Below are 10,194 nucleotides of genomic sequence, written 5' to 3' on the forward strand. Positions count from 1 at the left end.
ATATTGAAGGCATTGAAGAATTTCAAATAGTGCTGTCTCCAAACCCAAATCTTAAATCCTGGGTTTCAGTAACATTGGAGTTCAGTATTTTTTGTATGCAGACTTAGATTTATAAAGACTGGTCATCTAGCTCCACCTTCTGGTTACATAATTTTTAAAAATTCCTACTTCCCTACAAATACTTACTGAAATGAATATTATGATTTTGGCACCACCTGCTGGAGTGTTTTTGTTTCTAAAAATGAGTACATTCTGTTGCTGGGAAATCTGATGGTTACACTATAGGAGCATGATTTCTAATCACTCTAGGAACTAATGTAATATGTTCAAAGCAATTAGAATCCACATTATAAGAATTTTTCTAAATTATTCTTACATAATATTCTAAGTAATTATCATGCATTCTGGTTATTCTTACAGAGACAGAAGCTCTGTGGCCCTTTGGTGATTCATTCTTTATTTCTTCTGCTGCTGTTGATACTTCGGGTCCCAGTGATGAGTCCTGCTTCCCCACTTGTTGGAGTTTGAACATAAGAGAAGCTCACTAAGGCAAGCATATAAAGCAGGGTTTACTTAGAAAAGGGTAACATAGACTTCTGCCAGGAGGGAGAAGGGGGCCATAGCTAGTATCCTGGTATCCCAAGAGGCGAGGTGTTCTGCCTTTTTATATGTCCTAGGCTTCCTTTGTTCTCCTGCCTTTCCCCCCTATCTTTCTCCTTCCAGTGTCTGTGACTAGGCCCAGGAATGCTCAGTGGGAGGGCCAAAAGGTGGGGAAAAGATGGCCTGAAGGGGGAGAAGGGCAGAGTGGAGTATCCAAGGACACATTAACAACCTCACAGCTCTCTATAGGGAGGGGAAATTCCTGGGACAGGTTACCTTGGCAACAGGTTGGGGCTGGGGCAGGTTCTTGATAAGATCCCTCAGGGGACAGTCTCCAACTTCCAGACTCTTTTGAAATTGGCCTTCTAGATCCAACCTGACTCCATTTATCTATCTACACTGACGGCCTCTCCAATTCTGGCTTCATTGTTCACATGAAAACCATAACCTAGTAAGAAATTGTCCTCTTATAGTGTAAAAGCAAAATGAACCAATATTTGGGCATGCTTAAATATATTGTTTATGAAATCTTACAATTCTACAAAATAGATGTAGTCCCACTTGTTTTATCTAGAAAATGTCAACTTGGTTTAGCTGTGTCCAGAGTTGCTTATCACAAAAACAGTCTGACCAAATTTTCTCCTTTTTCTTCTCTGCCTTTTTTCATTGTTGCTTAAAAGGGGTTTGTGTACACATGGATGGTATACAAATATAATTTTTAAAAACCTGTTAAATATTTTCTAATGTGATTTTCTTGTCCAAATTTTGTGGTTCTTAATCAAAAATCACTTTGTTTTCTGTACTGATTCTTCCACAGGCTGTGTGCCACATTTTCTATTTGTTGTCCATGACTTTTTTCCTGCCTGGTTTTCTCCAAAACCAACCACAACATTCAAATCTCCTTTTTGGTATTTGGACAGAAAAGTCTCAAAGAAGGAAAGATAATTTGTCATTAGCTCTAAAGTGTCAATTAAATTCAGCCTAAAGAAAAGAATGCTTAAAATTTCTACTTAATTAAAAGCAGATTCTCAAGTTACTAACACTAATCCTATTTAATGTGATTTAATGTAAGCTTTATAACTATTATTTAAAAATGTTCTTTTAACTAAAAGTCTACAACAGTCAGGATCCTCCTGTCTAGCTGGCAGGAAGGATCTTTCTTATGAACAAAAAATGGTGGCCTGGCAGGAAGTGGGTGGATGTGAGCCTCTCCCTTTATTTGCAGATAAACCTCCCTGAAGTCGGACAGAATAATGCCAAACTACAAAGGGAGGCAAAGCTAACAGAAAGATGATATGACAGAAGTGAATTTCCTCCTAAATGTCCTCATTATGAAAACAAATAATAATCCTTTTTCACTTTGCTATTTTCAGGTTCTGTTCTTGAGACTAAAGGAGTGTTATAGCTGGGGATGTGGCTGAGTGGTAGAGTGCTTGCAGTTGCCCCTGGGTTTAATCCCCATAACTACAGAAAAGGCAAAGAAAAATTAAAGGAGTATTAATATAGTATTCCAAGTAAAGGAAATGGAGACTTACAAAACCCGCAGGCAAAAAGGGAGCTCAGAAATCTGACCTATCACAATCTCCCTTATCTGGGCAAATTCCCCTGCCTGCTAAAAGTAAGCCCCTCAAAAGTAATGAACCAACTCCTCCTATGACCTAGCCCTGCTAAATACTATAAAGCTCAGACCCTGGTAGGCCTTTGCCATTTTCCCTCTTGAAAATGTGCCCCTCTGCTACTTGACAATGCATTGTTGATCCGCTGAGGTTTGTTTTACCTTTCTTTTTCATTTTGTTTTCTCTTTCATTTGCTTTCATTTGGTGCTGAAAACCAGGATGGGATTTGGGGCTTTCTATTGAAAAAAACAGCCTCTACCTCAGAGCAAAGCCTGTCCAAGGAAGGGACATGACCTTTGTCCTTGGAAAGACCCACAGAGCACTCCTAGGCACATTCCCACCCTACTAAATTGTTTATCTACAAATAACAGGAGAGATCTGCTGCCCAGGTGTCCCTGACTCAGTCAGGCTAGGTGGGGATCCATAGCAACTGCCTAGCAGCCACAAATCAGCATGAGACAGGGAAATACCTGGGATGCCAGATGACCCTCCCAGTAGTTTATGGTGTTGGGAAACCACGTAGTTCAGCATGAACACCCCTTTTGGCTTAAACCAATCAGTTCAAACAAATCCCCCTCTTGTACTAAAATCACTCCTACCCAACTTGTTCCCGCCAGTGAATGTGCTAATCATGTTTTAAAGTTGTTGTTTGATTTTCCCACAGTGTGTGATGATTTGCTAAGAGATGCTATGATGTATGTGAAGTCCCTGCTTTCCCCAAAGAGTGTATAAAACTGCTGCAAACCCTGGGCTCAGGGCCTCTCAGCTTCACCAGTTGCTGTGTACGCGCGGAGGACCAAGCTAGCTCGCAATAAACACCTCTTTGCTGATTACATCGATCTTGGTCTCTGGTGGTCTTTTGGGGGTCGCGAATTCAAGCATAACACTATTGCTCCCTGTCCTAAGGAAACTCTACTGTCTTTCTCTTCTCATCTTTTATTTCTTTCCTTTTTTCCTCCTGATAGAAAAAGATCCTTCACACCCTCCAAGTCCACTACAGCTTCCACAGTTGCCTGTACGTGACCCCAAATCCACTCCAATCCTGGGATAGATTTTTGCTCCCTTGCTGCCAAGTGAATGAAGCAAGGACCTGTATGGGGTCCTTAATTGATGTTGGAGGCATCCATCTTCCTTGTAACCCTATCTGCTCCAATTCCTTCCTTCTCTTATGTAATTAGACCTCCAGATCAGAGACTTCTTTCTGCCTTTTTGTTCCTGCATGCAACACTGGCCTTCTCATTCTTTGGAGAGGTAAGATCTCTTCCAGTTTTTTGTAGAGAAACCCTACCTGAGACCCTCGCCTTTTGGCTCATCCTGACTTAGGGGTCCTCCTCCATTGGGATTGCAGAAGGGGATGCCCTCTTGTTCTTTGGTGGAACTCTGTCTGGTAATAGGAGACATTAAGGGATGCTTTCATCTCAACCTCCACCCCAATCAAACCTCTCCAACATGGAGAGGTTAAATATTTTTAAATTCTCCACCTCTAATCTGACCTCAAAAGTAACTGCATTACTAGGCTGAATGCATAGATCTGGCCACAATTTTAGTTAGACATCCTATGTCAATGGCTCAAATTCAGAATTTGGGAACTTTCACTCCCAAATCCTCCAAGACTGAGATAATTTCCTCCAACAAAATGGCAAATGGTCTGAGTTTCCTTACCTACAAGTTTTCTTTTACCTTTACTCAAGGCCCTCATTATACATACTTTGCTGTGCTCTACAATTAATTCTCACTGACTTCCTGCTCCATAATCCCCTAAATCAGGTCCTGATCCCCAGCCCTCTTCTTCATTTACTGCCCCCAAAATAGTGGATGGACCCCCACAAAAAGTAAGTAAAGCTGGGGGCTATAAAGGAAAGTTTCATAGACAGGAATGCCTGATAACTATCAAAAGAGATTGTCAGAGTCACAAGCATTTTTTTTAGTCAATTTGAGACAGATAAAATTTTCCTAACCTCCTACCATAGGCAGGCTTGATCTGAGTTTCTATGTTTACTAGTATGATAATCTAGCCACAATATTTATCCCTCATATTGGTTTAAAATATGTAATGCGGCACATAAAAGTCCTAACTAACTTTACTAAGCCCTATTTGACAGAGATAAAGAGATCTCCACTAAACATAGAAGTAATGGCAAAAGAAGGGTATTTTGCAAAAATCAAACTGCATTAGACATTAGATATCTTAATTAGAGCTCATTAGAAAATTTGTGACATTATAAAAGCTAAATGTTGTGTATAATAATTCTATCAAATGGGCCCACTGTGCTGACCCCAACATACTTTCTTTTTCAAGAAGTAATATTCCTACAGCCCTGCCTGGCCTGTATGAACAGGATATGACACATTCCTTAACAAACTACCTGTTCACACTGCAGGAGAAATACAGGTCCAGAATAATGTTAATAGGAGGAACCCAAGTTTTCCTGATGGAGGAGACTTTTCAGATGAGATCTGGCAGAAGCTAAGAAGTAAGGGAATCTACTGTTTCATGCATAGGCCATTTAAAAATTTTTTCATTTCCCCAGTTGGTAATCAGGCCAGGTTTGGATGCAGAAAATTATTGGGCATCTATTTTATCTCAACTGTCATTAGGTCATTCCCTATTTATGAAGACAAGACTCCCCTCTGAAATAAAACAACAAAACAAATAAAAAAGAACAGAACATGGCCTCTTGTGCTGAGAAAAAAGTCTCTTTGGCTAGGGAACATACCCCCAATTCCAGAACCTCTAGGGATCAGCAGTTTCTGCCTTTTCTTCCATGACCTGTGGCTTGAACCTCTCTCATAGGGGAGGATACTAAGTTCTTGATGACTATTTTAATTTTAGAGAGGACATTTGCCAGCTAGTTGTGCCCTTAAAATTTCTTACATGTTCCCTTTGTTCTTTGGGTCCACATACTCACAAGACCACGATTTCATATTATGCTCCTCAATTTGAAGTGAGAGGCAAGCCAGTTAGTGCTCTGGGTGATATCTCCACTGGAGAAAATAAACAATTTGGATTCCTGAACTAGGATAGATGAAGGGTAGTTAACTGTGAGTCAGATTTTCTTGTCTTTTTCTTTTTCTTTTTTTCTGCCTTTTTCTTGCCAGATGAGGGGAATATAGAAGAAAACATGTCTTATGAAAGTCTAGAGAAGGTAGTCTAATTATAAACCTAGGGGATTCTCTCTCTTGAGAATCCCTCATAATGGGTCACTGTTAAAGAGGCAGGCAGAATGGGCAGAATTGTGGTAGAAGCATTTCCAAAGAAGGAGAGATTGCTTGGCTCATACATGCTCTGGGGATTAATGGTCACTTCTTTCCTAAAGACCTCAGATGAGACTGAAATTTCATCTCAGAGTCCAAGATTCATTGGGTGAGGGTCAAATCATTCAGAAACAGAGACAGATAGTGATTAGTATTTGGTACCCCTAAGGGATATCAGGGTCAGACTTGGGAAATGAGACCTTCATTCAGCAGTGGGAAGTGTACCCAGCCAGCTGTCTTCAGTTGTTTCAAGCCTTCCTCTGTCCCATGCACCAAATTTCTCCCACAGAAAAGAAACTGAATCAAGTTAGGACTGACATTCCCAACACCTGGATGAAGGGGGATCCAACCCACCTTTTGACTTTTGACTGACAGCAGAGTGACACTAGACTTTCAAGTCCCCTCCTGAACCTTTGATTCCAGTGTCCACCACGGCTGTTGGACTTTAAACCTACCATTTCCAACTGCACAGGGTTCTCTATTTAAGTCATAGTGTGAAAGTTTGATAAACTCTCTTTTAATTTCTAACATTTTAAATGTAATAAATGATTTAATAAACAACTCTAGTGTTGTCTCTTCCCTGTGGACATCTACCTACAAACAGCTGTAAGATCTCTCTTTCCTGTTTGTCATATGTATGTGTGCACACCTGTGTATTATGTTGTTGTGTCTACGTATGTGCTTGCATCCTTTTTTTTAAATATGATACTATATCATGTATATAATATCAAAATTGGCATATAGATAAATGAACACTCCAAAATTAAAATTTAAATGAGAAATGGATCCAAATACCTTTTAGTTCATGTGACTTAAAAAAGTTCAATTCAAATTATGTAAACAGATTAGATAAAGACATATTCAAAGTTATTAACTCACAAGTTTTTATAGGTGTTCAGACAATTCACAGAGTGTTGGTTTCTATGAAATGTCTAGAATATAAAATCAATTGTTTCTAGGATTGTTCTTCAACAGGGAGGAAACAGCTAGGACTGTTAACTATACTTGTCTGATATCTTGGATTTTCCAATTAAAAATGAGTAAATTAGATTTAACATCAATATCAATGGGATTAATCATAAATGTGTTTGATAAGAGGAGACATCTGATTAATTTAAAAAATTAAAGAGCTAAAACATCAACTGCTAAGTATAAAATCAAGTACTCTTGACTTCTTAAATTCAATAAGGTAATATATTTGAACATTAAATGTGTTTTTATAAATTATTAAATGAAAAAAGTTTAAGGTTTCTTTATGAGTCGTCACTAAAGAAAGATTACTAAAAGTTAAAGTTCTAACAAATGTAATTCTGTATGCAAAGGGTCCATGTTGGCAGCAGGTCCACCCTGGCCCCTGGAGCCCTACCTCCACTAGTTTGTTCTGCATGCCAGTGTGGCCAGCTCACAAGGCCATGGCGAACTTGCGGTTTTTCTGTTCCTGCTTGTCCGTCTGAGACATATGTATCCCACGGGAATGCCTTGACCTTTTCTGGTCTGATGGACTTATTGTTAAGGGAGGTTTCGGTACCTGACAATAATAGATGTTGAAACTAAATTTCTCCCCCCTCCCTCCTGCTTTTGGGTAGTTTTCCACTTCTGCTGCTTGGGGTATAAAAAAAGGTGTGTTAACAATAAAGATTATTATTGACTCCTGGATGAAGAACCTTGGTGTCCTGTGTGTCTTTTAACCTCGCCGTCCCTCGCCGGACTCGGCTCCCTTGGCCGGACGCGGCAATTGGAGGTTCCCACCGAGATCCGGAAAGCAGGGGTAAGCGGACGGGGCTCACCTTCTAAGAAAGAAGGGGGAGGATTGGTTTAAAGATATTTTAAAGAGACAGGGTACGTACCATGGGTAACTCAACAGTGAAGGTTCGTCTGGCCAACGAACTGAAAGAGCTGTTAAATACACAAGGAACAGGAATAAAAACTAAGACTGCAACCGAATTCGTTGAAATTATTGCCCAGGCTTGTCCTTGGTTTCTGACAGGAGGATTTCTTAATAATAGTGACTGGGACCTGGTGAGGCATGACCTTCAGAAATTATTGAGGGACCGGGGCTCGGACAGTGTCCCAGTTGCCACCTTTTCCTTATGGAGGTTGGTAAAGGATGCTTTATTAACAGATAAAGTAAAGATCAAGGATCAGCTTGCTGAATGTGAACAGGCCCTTAATCAGGTGCAGGAAGAGCAAATGGCAGAATCCTTAAAGGATGAGGGTCCTCTTGAGGACTCGGGCTCAGAGGGTAGGAAACGCCTCCAGATTTCTAAGCCCAAAAAGGATCCTGAGGACCTCAGTTCTCTCTCTGAGGAAGAGGAGGGATTAGAAAGGGAGATAGAGGAATTAGAACATCGCCTTAAAAGGGCAAATGTGAGGGTGCCTAGGGCCCCCTCAGTTGCCGCACCTCCTCCCTATAATCCTGATTGGAATGAGGACGCCCCTACTAGACGGGCGGGGGTCCACTGGGGTTCTAGAGCGGCTCAAGTTTTTCCAATGATTGAAAACACCGATGCTGATGGACAGCCGGCCAGAGCCCATGTCCCCCTAGCCTTCAAGGACATAAAACAGCTTAAGGAGGCGGTCATTAATTATGGACCTCATGCCCCTTTCACATTGACCCTCTTCGAGTCTTTCTCAGCCAGTCAACTGATACCTAATGATTGGCAGCAACTTTGCAGGGCTGTGTTATCTGGAGGGGATTTCTTATTGTGGAAAAGTGAATATCATGAAAGGTGCCGCGAGCTGGCTCAGATTAACCTGAATGCGGGCCATCAACAGCGAAATGCCGAAATGTTGACAGGAACTGGGCAGTATGCCACCATAGGCCAACAAATTAATTACGACCCAGGTGTTTATGCTCAAATAGCCTCAGCTGCAGTCCATGCCTGGAAAGCCCTGCCCGTTTCTAAGACTGAAGCAAAAATTTCCAAGATCTCTCAAGGACCCTCTGAACCTTATTCAGACTTTATAGCCCGCCTAATGCAGGCTGCTGGAAAAATATTCCCTAATCTGGAACAGGCTATGCCACTTATTAGACAACTGGCATATGAAAACGCTAACACTTACTGCCAAAATGCTATTAAGTCCTCCCGGGCCAAAAGTATAGATGACATGATTCGAGCATGCAAAGATATAGATGGGCCTCATATTACTGGTCAGGTTTTGGCTGCTGCCCTTAAGACTGGAATGCAAAAAGCTGATAACAGGGGAACCCGCTCTAAGGGGTGTTTTAAATGTGGGAAAGAGGGACATATAAAGAGAAACTGCCCGGAGAGGAGCGAGGGTGCTGGCAGAGGGATGCCTGGACTTTGTCCTCGGTGTCATAAAGGAAATCATTGGAGCAGCGAGTGCAGGTCAAAATTTGACATCCAGGGCAACCCAATACCGTCGGGAAATGGGAGCAGGGGCCCGCCCCGGGCCCCGGAAGCCAAAGTGTACGGGGCAGTGCAGGGACAGAACAGTGCCCCAGGGAGTGGGCATCTCTGCCGCCTCCCACTGACCAACCCCTTTCTATCTGGGAACTCCCCAGGGGAACACCAGGAAGCGCAGGACTGGACCTCAGTTCCACCTCCCGAGCGGTATTAACTCCCCAAATGGGACCTCAGACGCTGCCTACTGGGGTTTTTGGACCCCTGCCAGAGAGGACGGTGGGACTAGTGTTGGGACGAGGTAGCGCAACTCAGTGGGGCTTGAAGATTCTTACGGGGGTTGTTGATGCTGATTATCAGGGAGAAATAAAAATAGTAGTAGAAGCTACCCAAGGAATTGTTATTCTTCCCCCCCCCCCGGGGAGCGTATAGCTCAATTGCTGCTGCTACCCTTAGCTTCCATTCCTGGGCACACCCTCCGTGGGTCCCGGGGCGACGGCAGCTTTGGCTCCACTGGAACTCCCCAGGCCTTTTGTGTAGCTCATTTGGATTCGCATCCCAACCTGACCATTGAGATACAGGACAAGGCTTTCAAGGGAATACTAGATACGGGGGCGGATGTCTCTGTCATTTCTGAAAAACAATGGCCACCTGCCTGGCCCCTCCAGAGTCCCTCGGCCATATTACAGGGGATAGGACAGACCCGACCAAAAAGAAGTGCCTCCTTTTTAAAATGGAGAGATGGTGAAGGACATAGTGGCCATTTCCAGCCTTATGTGGTGACTGGACTCCCCACGAATCTTTGGGGGAGGGACTTGCTTCATCAAATGGGGGCTATTCTCACTACCCAGACTTTGAAAGGAAATAATGACTTTGTTAATGATGCAATGCTAGACATGGGATGGATCCCTGGAAGGGGACTAGGAAAGAGACATGAGGGCAGAATATCACCCGTGGATCCAGCAGAAGAGGTTACCCGGCGGGGAAGAGACCGGAGAGGACTGGGAAATTTATCCTAGGGGCCACTGAAGTGCGGCCGCCTCCACTGTCCATTACTTGGTTATCAGATGACCCTGTGTGGGTAGAACAGTGGCCCCTAACTAAGGACAAATTACAGGCCGCTTCCCTATTAGTTCAAGACCAGATAGACTCCCTAGCAGAAGTAGTTCTTCAGAACAGGTGGGGTTTAGACTTGCTTACTGCCAATCAAGGGGGAATTTGTTTAGCCCTTGGGGAGAGGTGCTATTTTTATGCTAACAAGTCTGGCATAGTTCGCACAAAAATTAAACAACTCCAAAAAGACCTAAAAAAAAGGAGGAGGGAATTATTTGAGAACCCTCTCTGGACTGGACTTAATG

The sequence above is a fragment of the Marmota monax genome, unplaced genomic scaffold (genome assembly GCF_021218885.2).
Source record: "Marmota monax isolate L192 unplaced genomic scaffold, Marmota_monax_Labrador192_F-V1.1 WCK01_AAM20220418_F8-fsc00061, whole genome shotgun sequence".
Lineage (NCBI taxonomy): Eukaryota > Metazoa > Chordata > Mammalia > Rodentia > Sciuridae > Marmota > Marmota monax.